Source organism: Nomascus leucogenys, chromosome 6, assembly GCF_006542625.1.
Source record: "Nomascus leucogenys isolate Asia chromosome 6, Asia_NLE_v1, whole genome shotgun sequence".
Taxonomy (NCBI): domain Eukaryota; kingdom Metazoa; phylum Chordata; class Mammalia; order Primates; family Hylobatidae; genus Nomascus; species Nomascus leucogenys.
In genome coordinates, this window is record NC_044386.1 from 115476440 (window position 1) to 115492597 (window position 16158).

Genomic DNA, 16158 nt, shown 5'->3' on the forward strand with positions numbered 1-16158 from the left:
GACACTGTCTCAAAATAAAAATTTCAAATTCACAGAAAAGTTACACAAATAGAACAATCAATACTTATACAGACTTCACTGAGATTTATGGACTGTTAACAATGTAATTCATTTGCATGTGCATTATCTCTCTCTCCCTCTCTCTCTCAAATCTACTTATAAAGTACATATTCTCATGTCCTCCATGTCCCAATAATGTTACTTTGTCTTTGCAGCTTCTTCACCAGCTTCTTCTGGAGTCCACTTGGCCCTCTCTCGCTTTGCCCTTTATTTCAGGTGATGTCCTTCAACACCACAAGCCCCAGATCTATGGCTCACCCACTCCTTGTCTCTTGCACTCTGACCATCATGAACCCCTACATGTCCCCTCCTCTGCCTCTTCTCTTGCCCTTCCCCACTGCTTAAACCTTTCCATCCTGCCCTCTGGAATTCACAGTCCATCATTAGCCATACTCTCTATGTTCTCACTTTCTTCTTAGCATGTTTGCTTTTTCAAATAGGTGCAGAATCCAATCAAGAACCATGTATTGCCTAACTCTTGAGCTTCTGTCAACCAGTAAGTAGTTCTTGAATAAATGGCATTAGTTCTTTGAGACTCAGTTTCACATTTCTTAAGATGGAAATTAATGACAATAAAGACTGTTATACATGGTTGTTAACAAAAGACACATCAAAGTCCTTCAGACGTTGAGAAGTAAGTACAAGTAGTTACTATTCTAATTTTTATTCAGAGAGCTGAAGATAAGGTTCAAGTTTTATTCATCTTTTTATCTTCAGTACGTAGTATGGTGCCTGGAGTCCAGGCTGACCTCAGTGCTGTGACTGATTAGACTCAGGCATGCATGAACGTAATAGCAAGACCATTTCCCAGAACAACTCGATTATTGGAACTCACTTTCTTCAGTAATGTGGACACTGCAACATTTATATAATCACAAACCAAAGAGTTCAACTAAGTATTTTATTTCATTTAGAATTTTTATTCAATAAATTTTTTTCTAATTTTTTTTTGCTTTCACTGTGGTGTCAGAATTGACTCTAGAGAGTAAACAAATCATGTTTTATTTCTGTAACTTTTTCAAAGAACCAAACCTAAATCAAATTTCTGATTAATGATTTAAATATAGAGAATTTATTATTAGGTCTCCCTGCATTCCATTTTTATCTGTAAGAATATCCATCATTACATAAAATACCTAGAAGTTTTATGACATTTGCCCTATCTATTTAGAGTTGTCAATTCAGAACAACATTTCATTCTAGTTTAGATGGTTTTCCTGGTGTACCTCATATTTAGATGGATATATCCACCATGTCTGATGTTGGAATCCTAATAGCCTAGTATTTTGCTAAAAGGGGAAGAGAGAGGGAAGGAAACTAACATTTATGAAGGACCTTTATTATGTCATCCTCTTTATACAAATTATCAGCTTCACGCATTGAAAAGACCTGGTGCAGTCTATATTTCCCAAGGAGGAAAGTAAGGCTCGGAGACTGGGACATTAACCAAAGATCCTGTGGCTGAGAAGCTCTGCTGATTTCCACAGCTCACACCTTCCACTTTTTCATACTGTTTTCACGCCGTTTACCACAGTCCCTTCTAGGAAGTGACCAGAGGTGTCAGTTTCCCAGATTCTCTGTCAGGCTGAGCAAATCGTGTTTGGTACTCTTTCCCACCAAGCCATTCTGCACTAATTACATTTACTCATGCTATAGTAAGTGTTATTCAGATAACACCTTTGCTGTAATCCGATAATGTCCAGTGCATGGGTTTTAGCCTCACTTTTGTCTCAGTTCATTTTATTGTACAGAATTATGACCCCAGGAAAACTAGTGGTCTCCAGAGGGAAGATTATTTAACTAAAATTAACAGACATGAGAAACTTCTTAAATATCGTCAGCATTTGTGATGTAAAATTGTCATGTTTTATTCAATACTGGAAAATGTACAAGGTGATCTTGGCTATACATTGTGACCTTTCACCTCATCTATACCAAAGAAACTATATTGTATGGCAACATTTTAATTTCATATAATTAAGCAGTATTAATTTTACAAAAGCAAAAATGTTTTTAAACCTGCATTAATCATCCTTTTAGAAGAAAATAAACAATGTTTCTCTCTCATTATGTTGTTACCTACTAATTAATGGAATGAATCAAATGTTCCTGTTTCTTTAGATTTGCATGAGCTTAAAATACCTTTTCATCTACATTGGGTAGAATGTCAGAACTAGCTTTTGGATTATTTTAAAGCTTGGTAAGATCACAAGGCTTCCCTGAAAATATGTCCTATCTTGACAATGCATTAAACCTTAAGAAAAGTTTAATTAACAAATGTCAGAATGTGTTCCTTCTTAAAAAAATGTGATATATTAACAATTCCTTCCTATCTCCTGAGTCTAACAACATCTTAACCCTTAAAGAAAAAAAAGAGACATTTTATATCTAAACATAGCTTTAGCTAACTAAAATTTGATGTTTTAAAATTAAAATACATATAAACTAATACAAAACAAATGTTTTAAGCATTGAATTGTTTCAGTTCCCTTTTAGATATACATTCTCATTAATTTACAGACTATTAGTTTACCTAGTTTTATATCAATAGATACTAATTGTAATTGTAGTTTTACATAGACCAGCTGCGGCTACAAAGCTAGTTTAAGATATTGTTTAATATCTCTGCACTTCACCTTTATCTCCTGGAAAATAGAGATAAATTATCTACTTTACCTATGTTTTGGGGCATAGCAGATGAGAAACATAGGTATAAATACCCTGGTAACTCTAAGGGGACATGCTAAAGGTTTATTTTAATTTTTTTCTTTGTATTTTTTTCAAATGATGTAGAGGTGCAAGAAAAAATAAGAAAAAAAGAGGAGATCAGCCATATTTTACCTTATATCTTATATCTCTTGTCTTTAGAGGTCTTTGTTTTGTTCCAGTCCGTTTTCTCTGTTTAAATAGAAACATGACCACGTGTGCATTATAAACAAAGAACTATAATACTGTTTGTATCTCACTTTTCCACCTAATAATCTCCCAAATTATTAATAATAATGGTATATCCACATTCCACATGTCAATTTACTTAATCAAATTTATATTTCCATATTTAGCTTATTTCTATTACTTTACTGGTATAAAGAATGATATGATGATAATCTGCATAAAAGTACCTTTAGATACATTTCTGATTATTTCCTTAAGATAGAGTCTTAAAAGTAAAATTGCAGAGTCAAAGAGAACACAAACTTTTTAAATTTTACTATATATTTCTAAATTGCCCTAAAGAAAGAGTTGTTTTAATTTATACTATCACCAGCAAAGGATGAGAGCGCAGGCACCTTGCACACCCTTGTCAACACCAGGCAGTTGCATTGTTTTCAATCTTAATAATGTTATTGTTATTATCATTTTCATGATCCCTGGTGTCTTACTTTCTTCTTGTTTTGTATGTGTGTCCTTTTCACTGAGTGAGAAAATGCAGGTTGTAAAACAGGAAAGTGAACTAGAATTCCTTTGAACTGGAATTCCTTTCTCTAGAGGCTCAAAAAGCTATTTCATAAAGAAATGTTGTTCCAGCTCTATAATTTTAAGCATCCCAATCACCACTGGCCCCTTGTAGGCCTCAGGCCTACAAGGATGTCTGGGCGGCCTAAGGAGAACATTAATATGTGCAGCGTTTCCTTTTTATTCCCTTTGGCGACCTGTGCCTTTGGGATGTCTTTGAGGTGTTTGATGCTTTTTGTAGCTAGAGTTATTGATCAGGGTAGCACACGGGAGTGCTAGCGATGGGCAAGAGAGGAGTTTTTACCTGAGCTGGCAGCCAGTGTCGACGGGGTCTGCTCACACTTCAAATACTCTCCGGAGTCCTGATGCTCCTGACAAAATTGATCCCGAAGGAAAAAATCCTTTATCTTGGCTGGAAAATCAGGGCAACCTGATACGTAATGAATGAAAGGAAAGCATTAGGTGACACGTTTACAGTCATAAAGGATTCATTTGATTTTGCAGTCACCCTACTCTGCTATTAAATTTTAATTTCAGCAAATGATATTTATTTATTTATTTTTTTTTATTATACTTTAGGTTTTAGGGTACATGTGCACAATGTGCAGGTTTGTTACATATGTATCCATGTGCCATGTTGATTTCCTGCACCCATTAACTCGTCATTTAGCATTAGGTGTATCTCCTAATGCTGTCCCTCCCCCCTCCCCCCACCCCACAACAGTCCCCGGAGTGTGATGACACATGCACACGTATGTTTATTGCGGCACTATTCACAATAGCAAAGAGTTGGAACCAACCCAAATGTCCAACAACAATAGACTGGATTAAGAAAATGTGGCACATATACACCATGGAATACTATGCAGCCATAAAAAATGATGAGTTCATGTCCTTTGTAGGGACATGGATGAAACTGGAAAACATCATTCTCAGTAAACTATCGCAAGGACAAAAAACCAAACACCGCATGTTCTCACTCATAGGTGGGAATTGAACAATGAGCAAATGACATTTATAAGAATGCCTTGGAAGCATGCGTCCTCTAAGACCACTGTGGTATCCAGGAGTGCAGGTCACCATGTTTCTCAGCTCTTCTTCTGAGAAAATGGTAGCTCTTGCTGTTGGGTGGGGCACAGGACTACCTCTGGTGAAAAGAGGTGACCAGGGTCACTTCGAGGCTGAAGCATTTAGCCGCGCTGACCCTCTGGCGTTCTCCCACTCTGACACAGTGAGGTGATGAGACATTCCAGGTCCCCAAGAGAAGACAGCAGCGCAGAGCCTGTAGAGAGCCACAGCAGGCCGTGACGCAGGAATGAGAAACAAACCTAGTGATGGAGACACCGAGACTTTCGAGGTCGCTTATTACCTCGCCCATCTTGATGGATTCAGATGTTTTGAAGGTTCGTTTTTCCGAAAGAACACTTAATAGCTGTAAAACCTACAACAATCACCATGGAATATAGAAGAAGAATTGAAGGTCTGATGAAAGAAACGTTACCACATTCTTAAAAGCTGAAATTAGTTAAAGCAGTTCCTAACTCTCATTGTTATCAGTGGCTTTTCTGCCAATTTCTGTTTCTAATCAAAATAAAATTTGGTATGCGAAACTTAAAAATGAAGGCAAATAATGATAGCGCTTATTGAGTGCCTGTTAGGTGCCAGATACTGTGCTAGATAATTTATATGTTTTATTTCACTTATGGCATCAGAGTAACCATAGGAGGTAAATGACATTTCTATTTCAGGGAGGAGAACTGAGATGAGCAAATATTGAGGGACTTTGAACCCAGCTTGATCTCACTCTACTGCCCTTGCCATTTTTCCCCTCATAAGTGCTTAGTACTTTGATTGCTTATGTATTAATCCAAATAGAGAAGATATTCTATTACTCACATAATTGAAAAATATGTAACTTTTTCTCTTCTGGAGACAACAGAAAGCCTAGTTCAATTCAGATCCAGAATCTCTGTACATAATGACGCCATGAACTCTGCTGAGACCAAATGACAGTAGGACAAAAATAAAATGTTTCTTGGGGCCTTCTCTTTCAATAAATATTTATATTTTCCCGACTCCAGTAGTTACCATCTCAGGTTTACATGCAGCCTCTTGTCCAGTTAAGCCCTTTGTTAAAGGTCTCAGCAGCCACCTTTGTTTTTGCAGGAGTTGAAACAATTTTTATTTGCAAACAGAGGTACCAGTTGGAAACTGCTACTAACAGGAGTACTGTTAGAGCTTCCTCCTCATTCTGGACAGTGAGTTCACTTCTCTAATGCACTTGTCAAAAATGAAGAAGCAGCAGATGGAGGAGGAGAAGGAAAAGGGAGAGGAAAAAAGAAGAATCATACATTCCAGTTGAGGTTGTCAAATTCTTTGTTGTAGTATGCGGAGCATTTTAAGTTTTCTCCGCCTACCATCTCTGTGTCTGTTCATCTTCCCCAAAAGTGGCCTGCTCTGCCATCACTATTCAAAGCTGTAGGGAGATAGCACATCAGAAATGCAGATCCTTAATTCTAACCAGCCAAATCTTCAAAGTCCTCTGTTACATCTTGGTTATTCATAACTCAGCCTGTCTCATACTATTCTTTCTCAGAATAGTAATATAAATAAATACGTATTTCTATGTGGTATCTTCCAAATCACAAAGTCTGCCTTTCATCTTCACTACATACAAGATTATTTTTTGTCTTTGTTAAAAACCCCAAAGGGTAGAAAAGTCAGGGAACTCCTTTCTTCCCTCAAGTTTTTCTTACGTGTAAGACCCTCTTCTGGTCAAAACTCCTCTGAGAATCTTCTCTCCATCTTCTCCATCTAGGTTAGCCCCTCTCTTCTCCTATCTATAGGAGCACATAGTACCCTCTCTGCCCCTTATTGCCCCCAGATATTCTTTTAAGCATTTGGAAGAGTGTGAATGAGTGGAGAGAGAAACACTTTGGAGCCACCCAGAAGCTGAGTTTGAAGCCCAGCCCTGCCACGCAATGGCGTCACTTTGGACAAACCGCCTCTCCCTCCTACACCGTGGTCTGTTCGTCTGTAAATGGAGATGACAGAAACTACTTTGTTTGATTGTTATACAGATGAAACATGGGAACGCACATAAAAGGTTTTGCCCAAAGCCTGACTCAAAAATGGCCAGTCTCTCTCCCTCCTCAGTCCCTCGAAGGCAGAGACCTCACCCCTATCCCTTTTTCATGTCATTCTCCACAGCATTCACAGAATGCAGAGCACATAGGGGAGTCCACAATCAATATTCCTTGAATTGAATCATATAGAGGCCGGTCCTCAGACACCACCCTCAGAGAAAAACCCCTCTGTGTGGCAGTCAGCATCCAGACCTTGCTTGTCAATCAGAAGTGTCCTTTGAAGTCCAGAGGCATCTCTGATACCAAGGAGCCCAAACTCAGCTGGGACACGGGGATGTATCTGCATCGTGCCAGATTCCAGTAGTGCTGGGAAAAAGTCCTGGAGGTGGCCTGAAAATGGAACCCTTCTTGGTATCCATCCTTCCATGTATGAAAAGAACACCATGGGTGATTTTATCTGGGATAATAAAATATCCATCTGGCAGATTACATCATTTGGTTAGGAAAGGGCTGGTTGAAAGAATATTCACTAAAAATTAAGAAGCAAAATATGTTTTCTGCTGCTGACATGAGTTTTTTTTTTTATTTTTGCTTTGTTTTTGTGTTTTCTCATTTCCCTGTTGATTTTAATTAATTTTGCCCTAGATTCATGAGCTTTGTAAACTTGGAGATTTTTTTAAAAATTTAAATACATGAAAAGAGCCTTCAAGTTTTCCCCAGATCACCAGGCTTTAATACTAAATTACTGTTTTCCAGCAGGATCATCTGCAAAACTCTGATTTTGTTTCTTCTTCTGTTCCCATCCTGATAATTGTGGCTGAATTCCCTTGTCTTTAATATGCCATATATTCTCCACCTGGCAAAGGATTCAGACAGATACAGATAATAAATACCCCGTAGACATACAGACAGAGAAACTGCTGTAATTGCTTTCATAATGACTCTGAGACATCAAAGGAAGGCAAATAATGGTATTTAACACTGTTTCCATTCTTTAGCTGAAATGTAATTTTATGGAGTTATTGTCAGGCAGCACGGTGAACGTACAAGTACAACTGTCATATTCCGCTCATATTAATTAGCTGCCCACGAGAGGGCCAGGCGAGTAATGGCAAAGTTCTCCTCATTTCAGATGGTCTGATATTCAGGCAGAACCATAAGTACAATAGCTTGATTAACATAGTTGCTTAGATCAGGTTTTCCCTGGGAGTGTGTCAATTGGCATTTTGAAGAATCAATTAATTAGCACTCCAAATAATCCATTCTTGGGTTAATGAAAGTGTTTTGTGCAGCTGCAAAAAACTACATGAAGAAAAACTCAACCTTTCCAAAGTGGCGATGAAAAAGATTTATCTCAGAAAACTATGCTGTCCATTTCAAAATGCCACTGAAAATGTGTATTTCCTTTTAAAGCCATAGAATTGAAGTGTAGGATTCTGACCACGATGTGTTCATTTTGGCTTAGAAGAAAGCAAGTGGTGGATGTTATGATGACATGAAAATGAGAACTTTTATTTTCACTATTTTGTCTTATAATCATGTTACTTAATTAGGGTAAGTCACGGCCAACGTTTTGCATATCATTATCCACTATTTTAAACAATTACTCTTTGAAGACAGTGTGCGTATTAACATTTTTCAAATGCCAGTATCACACAGATATTCCTGCTTTTTAAAGTTTGAGATTTAATTCTCAGACAAATGAGAATTACACATCGAAGGGGCAAATTTATTTTTAATCAAAGCTGTTTAGCTGAGAGATACAATACATTGTTAACACAAAGTTTACATTATCTGAAACCAAACTGTGAAAATCCCAGACACCTTTGCCATCATTAAGATGATACTTTTGGCACACCTTATCAATTCTTCCTCTGACTTAAAAAGAGAGCTAATGTGATTGTCTTTCTCATCTCTTGAGATCCAAATTTTCAAAGGGGCTACTTTTGTGGCACGGCTTTCTTATCTCCGAATGATATTAATCAAGTGTACAAATGAATAAAATAGTTTATTTGTTTATTTAAATATGCCCAGCATCCAAAACTTGGTGTAAAGTATAGAAACTATTATATTTCCACATTATTCTCTTCTTCAGAAACATCCACATTTATCAGCTTTCCTGATGTAAGTCATTTAAAAATTATGTTCAAGGGCCTTGAAATGGAAGGTATACAGTAAGTATGCGTTAAATTAAGGTAAATGAGTCATTTTATCAACTAAAAATAATTCAGAATGAAAATATGAATTTTATCATTTGTGGGATTGGTTTGACATTTTTTGGTAGTGTGAAAAATGTGATTTGTCATTACCCACAATTAGTAACTTCTCAGTTCATTCTCTTTCATAGATGTGGCTATGAATTCAGGTAAAAATCAGCAGATTTAAAACAGAACAAAACACACGTTTTATCATATCAGACAGGGATTGTTTCCTTTATCTTAATTTGTTATAGATTAAAAAAAAGTTAGAATTCAGATGAGGCTGGAGTGCATTTTGCTGCCTATTAATTTGTGGATGACAGTTGTAGAGCTAGTTACGTGGGAAAATTACGTCTCAGAAGGGCGGATACATTTAGCATACGTCAAAATCAAGAATACACAGGAAAAAGATCAAAACACAGGATTAAATAGAAACAGGCTGCTCATGTCTTTCCATTAAGATGAGAAATTCCCCCAAACTTAACTGTTTCCTTTCAGGCTTAATGAGGCTGACGATGTGGGTGATGAGGAAGAACCTCTGTTTCCAGGGCTGCTGAGGGACGTACCCCACACCTCCCTATTCCTCTCCCTTCAAGGTGAAGAAGCAATGGGCCAGGGCTTGTTTCCTAGGACATTGGAATGGATGCTGCTGAGATTCAGCATCACCCGTTTATTGCTTATTCTTCATTTTTAGATTCTCGTAGAAATGTAAAATGGCAAAGTTTCATTGTCGCTGCTCACTGTGGACTTCAGCCAGAAATGAGATCTATTGCTTATTTTGCTAATCAGCTCTTTCCATATCTGCATGCTCATTTTCTGATAGCTGATGAGGCGACAAGGTCATTGGACGTACAAGTACTTATTTAAAAACAGACATGAGAGTGAGATGGAGGTTAGTTGGGTCTATCAGAGCTGTCAATCAATTAATGAAAATTATTGAGCAAGGACACGGTGAGGGAAGTGAACAGAAGGAAGGAAAATGACCATGGAGACACAACATAGGGAAAACGACAGAACTGACTAACTGTGCTCACGTGAGTGCTAAAAACAGACATGCTCACATCCCAAGTGAGAGACAGCTCCGAGAAACACAGCGACCGGAGTCTCTGCCACTCTAAAGGCTCAGAAGCTGACAGCGCAGGGCTTTTGCCCAGAGGTATACCCTGAACAATGCCTTTTCTCAGACGTGGAGGAGAGGGGTGTCATGCTGGATGGGATGAATATTTTATTAATGTGCTAAAGACCTGTGGCCAAGATTTCAAATGGTTTAAAGACACTATTATTCAGACCAAAATTTGGACTAAATACAGGCCACACAAGTACAAATAGCCCCCTTTCCCAAGGAGGGGAAATAGTGGATCCCTACCTGTAACTGTACAACGGACATGGAAGGCAAAACGAGGCTAGGCTAGTGCTCTGTAAATGGCCACTCTGTCACTACTGCCCACCATGTGCCGGCGCATTCCAATCATCAGCACAGGAAAGAAAGAATTCATAACTCGATCCTTGGGGGAAAGAAAGGAGGGATAAAATTATATATAAAAGAGTGGAAGGAGAGAAAAAGGAGAGAGAGAGAGACTAAGGAATGAGGGAAGAAGGGAGAAAAAAATTGCCGGTATGCTTGTGTGAATGAAAGATAGTGAGGCAGAAAAATGGAAAGGCTGCAAAGTCAAAAACGGGGAGATACTGACACCAAATCTCTGCAAAGCGTTCAAAATTCTCCAGCTGCCACGCTTTTAATTTGCTACCATTCTAATTAAAATGCAAATTAAATTTATAATTAGCATCAGCGCTTTCTAAAGAAACCTCCTTGTGCGCTGCACAAACATATGGGACGATGCTGTAGAGTAAAGTTTGTAAAACAGAAGTCACGCACAGAGTGGTGGTGGGGGGCAATGGAGGATTTTTTTTCTTTTCCCTGGGAAACAAGTTTTATGCAGACTCGGGGTTGCCTCAGAGGAATGGCAGTGGTTCTTAGAGGAGGGTTGAAGTGAGTGAGTGTCCCATTGCAACAAAAGGATTGCTGAATATGGAAGACGGGCTAGGCTGTGACTTTGTGTTGAATCAGGTGTCAAGGGTTACCCTGCGTGTCATCAGGATTGTATAGGAGATGCCAAAAGGCAAAAGGGGTCAAAGCTTCTAATCAAAAAGTCTATGGCCAAAATTAACCGCTGCTTGCTTCCAGATAATTAATTTAAAAATTGATGGGGAACAAAGTGCCCAAATTACCTCATGATTCAGACACATATCGTGTTTTCAAGATAAACTGTCCCTCCAAGTTGCTGTTCAAAGCTGAGGGTGTGTGGAGACCCGAGAGCCACGTTAACTAAATGTGGAATATATGTGGCACTTCATTTGCAGAGATCCTCACTGAGTATGCTGGTTTTCCCACCATAATCCTTTAGACATAAATATATAAATCTGGTATTGCTGTTTCTTTTTTTTTTTTTCAGAAATACAATTGTGCTGACTGAGCCTCACGGTGCAGAAACAGCTCTGCCTGCAGCTGTAATAGGTGAAGGAAGATTGCCCACAACAAATTTGTTCTTATATTCACCATGTTTTGGTTCAAGGGAATCTTTATGAATTTATTTAAAAAAAATCTGTGATCCTCGTGGTAATTGTGCTTTACTTTTCAGTGGAGGACCCTACCTGCTCCTAAGGTCTCTTTAATATTCCAGGGACTCTCCTTTATCTATTAACCAGGCTCTCCATCAGATATTTAAAAATTTGAATGTAACAGGAATGAATATTTCATAGATGTGTGTTAAGCTGTTATTAAACTATAATGTAAAGCAGGATTGTAGGAATATTTTTATATGTCAAAAAGTCAATTAAAATGATAAGCCTGTAATATCACTATTGTGGTGCTGTGCAAAAATTCACTTCATATGCACAGGAGGTCCTCAACTACCTAGCATTTGGGTGTGAGGCAGGTCTGTTACATATTCAGAGGCCTGTGTACTGCAATTTCATTAGTAACACTTAGGTCCATTTTTGGCAGAGATTAAGTGGAGAGCTATGGAGGATAAATCTTACCTGACTTGATTTTTATTTAGTATTACAAAAACAGCATCAGGCATTCCTAAAGGTAGGTGCTTACCTAAATGCATTGCAGATTCATTTGAAAATAAATGTCAATCCCTAGGAGCGTAAGGTGTCTGTAATAAAGTCTGTAGGAAGGCTGCCACCGTTGTCTTGAATTAAAAGAAATGTAGTGTCCGTTGGAGAAAAATATCACACAATAATAAAGATGGAGGAGGAAATTAAAACTATTGCTAACCATAATATAATGCTTTCAAAAACACAGCTTCCTATCTGTAGGCTTTAGAAGAAAAATACATTTTGTGCAGGACGTGTGGGGAGGTGATTATTTTTAAATTTTTCTACCTTCATACTTAGGAAGAAATATTTAGAAATACAGTAGGTGGAATTATGTCCAAATGCCATACTAAAAGTTAAATGCTTTCCCAAACTTTCTTTGACCATCAAATCTTCCCTGGGCAGTGGCCATTGTCAAAAATGGGATGTTAAAAGATGATCTGGTTGACAGGTTTGACATAACTCAATTAATCAAGACTTCGCCGAAGAAAGAAAAATAATTCTACCAATACATTGATGAAGGGTGTCTTCGTACATTCACAGAGTAGAAGTTCCTTATTTTTTCCTGGTGTCTAAGGGGAATGCAGGCCTCCTAAATAAGTCTTCTGTGTGACAGACAAAAGACCGAAAACTGTGGCATAAAAGCATTTCTTTGTTTAATTTCTAATTGTTGTCCTCCTCTTATTCAGAAAATGAAGTCACCTTTGTCGTGGTTTCATGAACCGCTGGGTAATCAAAATTATTATGCCGCCACCTGTTGTCTGTTAATTATTCTGAGAAGATACTCATAAATCATAACACCGGACAATAAATCAAACTGTCAGTTCTCAGGTCAAAGGTTACCCATGAAAAGTTATAGGTCACCCACAGGGTGTGAAAGAGCAGGGTTTTAGAGCATCACTCATTGTCAAGCACTGTTGGGAGAAGTGCCATCGAAACAAAAGGAAAACTGAAGTACAGAAGAATTCCAGCCAGGGGACAGGAGGAGTCGATCCAACATTGCACATCCAACTACCAGCAAGACCCTCTCTCCAGGGCTCAGAGATTTGCTGCTCCTTCAGAACCTTGCTGCAAACACTGTCCCCTTTGGAAAAGCCTGAAGAGCTGTGGTGTTAGAACATTATCTTTTCTTTTTCATGTGCACTGGAGAATATGCTGGAGAAGTTCACATCCTACTGCATTATTCATCAGGACAATCAGAATATGTCAAACTGGAGTTGATTGGAGGATGCTTCTGAATGTCTTACTTCCTAAATTAATTTGGTTTGGAATACGTTTTCCTTGTGGTGTGACAAGAACTTCAACTGCATTTAATATTTTCAACTCATTTATTTTCAGTCCCCTGTATTTAAAATAACATCATCACTTCAAACCAGTGTGCACTGATGGATATCCTAGATTTAAAACCTGGCTAGGGGTAAATTATTTCTGATGTGGTGGGAGCAACCTTAGGATAAAGCATAATAAAGACGTTACGATAAAGTAGGCAGGGAACAGAAATAATGTTTCAGTTGGAAGATGCATTGCCTGCTGTTTGAATTAAATTCTGTAAAATGGACATTGTGCCTTCATTAAAAATTTCTCTCCAAAATATTATCTTTTATTTTGCTTTGCATTAATTTGTTATTTTCCGCTCCAATAACCATGGCTGTCCTCATGAGGAATAGAAGTACAATCAGGGGGTCCACTTGGGTCTGATTTTTTTTTAAAGGACACACCAGTTTGTGTTCAAACCGTAGACCTGAGAATGCATACTCAAATAGAATATACCCCAAAACATATTCCGCTCCACCTTCTTCCTTCAACCTGGCAAACCATTATTACTCCATTTTTAATTGATGAAAGTCAGTCTCAGAACATAAATGATTTTTCAGGTAGCAGTGGAGTTCAAAGCACGTCCACTGATCCAACCTTAACTATGCCTTCAAGTTTATACCCATGAATCAAAGAGTTTAATTCATGCCAGGCACACTGCTAACCTAGGTTCCACACATATTTCTCCCACCACCAGGAAAGCCTTCTCCAGAGTGTCCCTGGCCTGCTCTCTCACTTCATTCAGGCTCCTGCTCAAAAAGAGATGACTTCCCTGGCCATCATCTCTAAAAGAACTCCTGCATCACTCTTTGTCTTCTTACCTTGCTTTACTTTTCTTAATACCACTTATGACTACCTGAAATTATAGGTAGTTGTACAAGAATATACTGGAGGAGAATCGGGACCTTGTCATTTTTGTTCCCTACCACACTGCAGTGCATAGAAGAGTGTTTAGCACATGAATGAAGACCTTCCAGTGTAGTGGTGGTGGTGAGCATTACATACATTCCTGCAAGAGAAGTGCTAGCGACAGTGCTTGACACACAGCAGGGCTGCAGGCACACAACAGGGCTGTAGAAACTCTGACTGTCATGGATGAAGACATCATGCCAAGGGTTTCCATCCAGGAAACATGGGGTTTGTCAACAAACCCACCTGAAAAACTTGAACGTGGTGCATATGTCTGTTGAACGATCCCTCGATCATTTGTATTCTTTTTATCCTAGTAAAACTTCAGTTTGTTGTTTTGTGGCCAGAATATGTAAAGTCAAGGGAGTTGGTGGCTGACAACAAAATACAAAAAATACTGTTCTAGGATCTCTTTGCTGAGGTCTGGTGTAGGAAAGATAAATAAGACATTGTTGGGTACATGTACCACTGACCCAGGTTTCCATAAAAGTCACATTCATGTGTATACACTCAGGCTTCTGGTGCAGAACTAGAGCTGTGTATGCTTTGTCCCTAACCAAATGTCACATCAGCACTTCCTACCAAAATAACTTGCTATATATTAACTGAGAACTTCCACTGTAGACAGACATTGTGTGAAAGGAAGGGTATATTCTATCATTATTCTCATTTGTCCATAAGGAAACTGAGGCTTAGAGAACATTTATGAAATAAATTCTATGTTTTTAAGTATAGAAAAGTCCCTCTCATGAGGAATTATTATTAGGGCATCTTGGTGACTCTCGTTTTCTTGGACAATAGTTTTGTGACCCACCTTCATCGTATATTCAGTGAGGAATCTGAATTAGATCAGAGATAGGCAAACAATGAAACACACTGCATATATTGACCAACGTTAGGCTTTGCTAATAAAGTTTTATTAGATTATACCCATACTTATTCATGTACTTTCTAAGGTTGCTTTGGTGCTGCAAACACGTAGTTGAATGCTTGCAGATAGTACAATATTTACTAACAGGCCCTTTGCAGAAAAAGTTTAGAGTTCAGTACTAGTGAAATTCTAAATTATCTCAGCCACCTAAATTATATTGCCCTATGTCAGAAAGTTGTTGTTATGCCCTCAGAATTTAGTAAAGAGTTTTGGGCGGATTTTACTGGCCACATCTACAAATGTTATATTACAGCTTTTCAGAAGCTCTAACCAGTTACAGGTTAGGTAGCTCAGACGATGGAACTGTTTTCTTCAGTCGGTATTGCTATTTTAGAGCCAATAGCTAATAGGCCAGATAGTATTAGGTTAAACACGGTGTGGCATTGAATTCCCCTCTATTTTTAAAGAATAACTTTGTTTGGAACTGAGTTGTGACTGTTAAAATATTCTAAACAGGTCAGGAACAGGTGCTCATGCCTGTAATCCTAGCACTTTGGGAAGCCAAGGCGGGAGGACTGCTTGAGGCCAAGAGTTCAAGATCAGTGTGGGTAACAAACCTGTCTCTACAAAAGAAAAAAAAAAACAAAGAAAAACAAATTAGCTGGGCATTATGGAACATATCTGTAATCCCAGCTACTTGGGAGGCTGATGCAGGAGGATCACTTGAGCCCAGGAAGTTGATACAGTGAGCCATGCTCAAGCCACTGTACTCCAGTCTGGGTGTCAGAAGAAGATCTTGTCAAAAAAAAAAAAAGAAGCAGTTTTTACTTGAGATGTCTTAAAGGAGAAAACACTGCAAATTTGATCCATTTTACTATAATTTTTCTCAAATATAATTTTACACTAAGAATCCAATTTTCAAAATACTATTTGCAACCTTTTACTTTAATTTGTTTTTTCTCCTAGCAAGTTATTTGGCACTTGTTACATTTAACAGAAAATGATCCTTCATAGAGAGAGCTCAATATTGCAGTAGTCAAATAGACACTAACGCATGAAGAGAATTGGCTTATATTATCAAAGTTTATAATAAAATTCCTAATAGTCCTGATTTTTTTTAGATGGTTGTAGCTGTTCTGCAGTGGGTTAAAATGCTGCACAC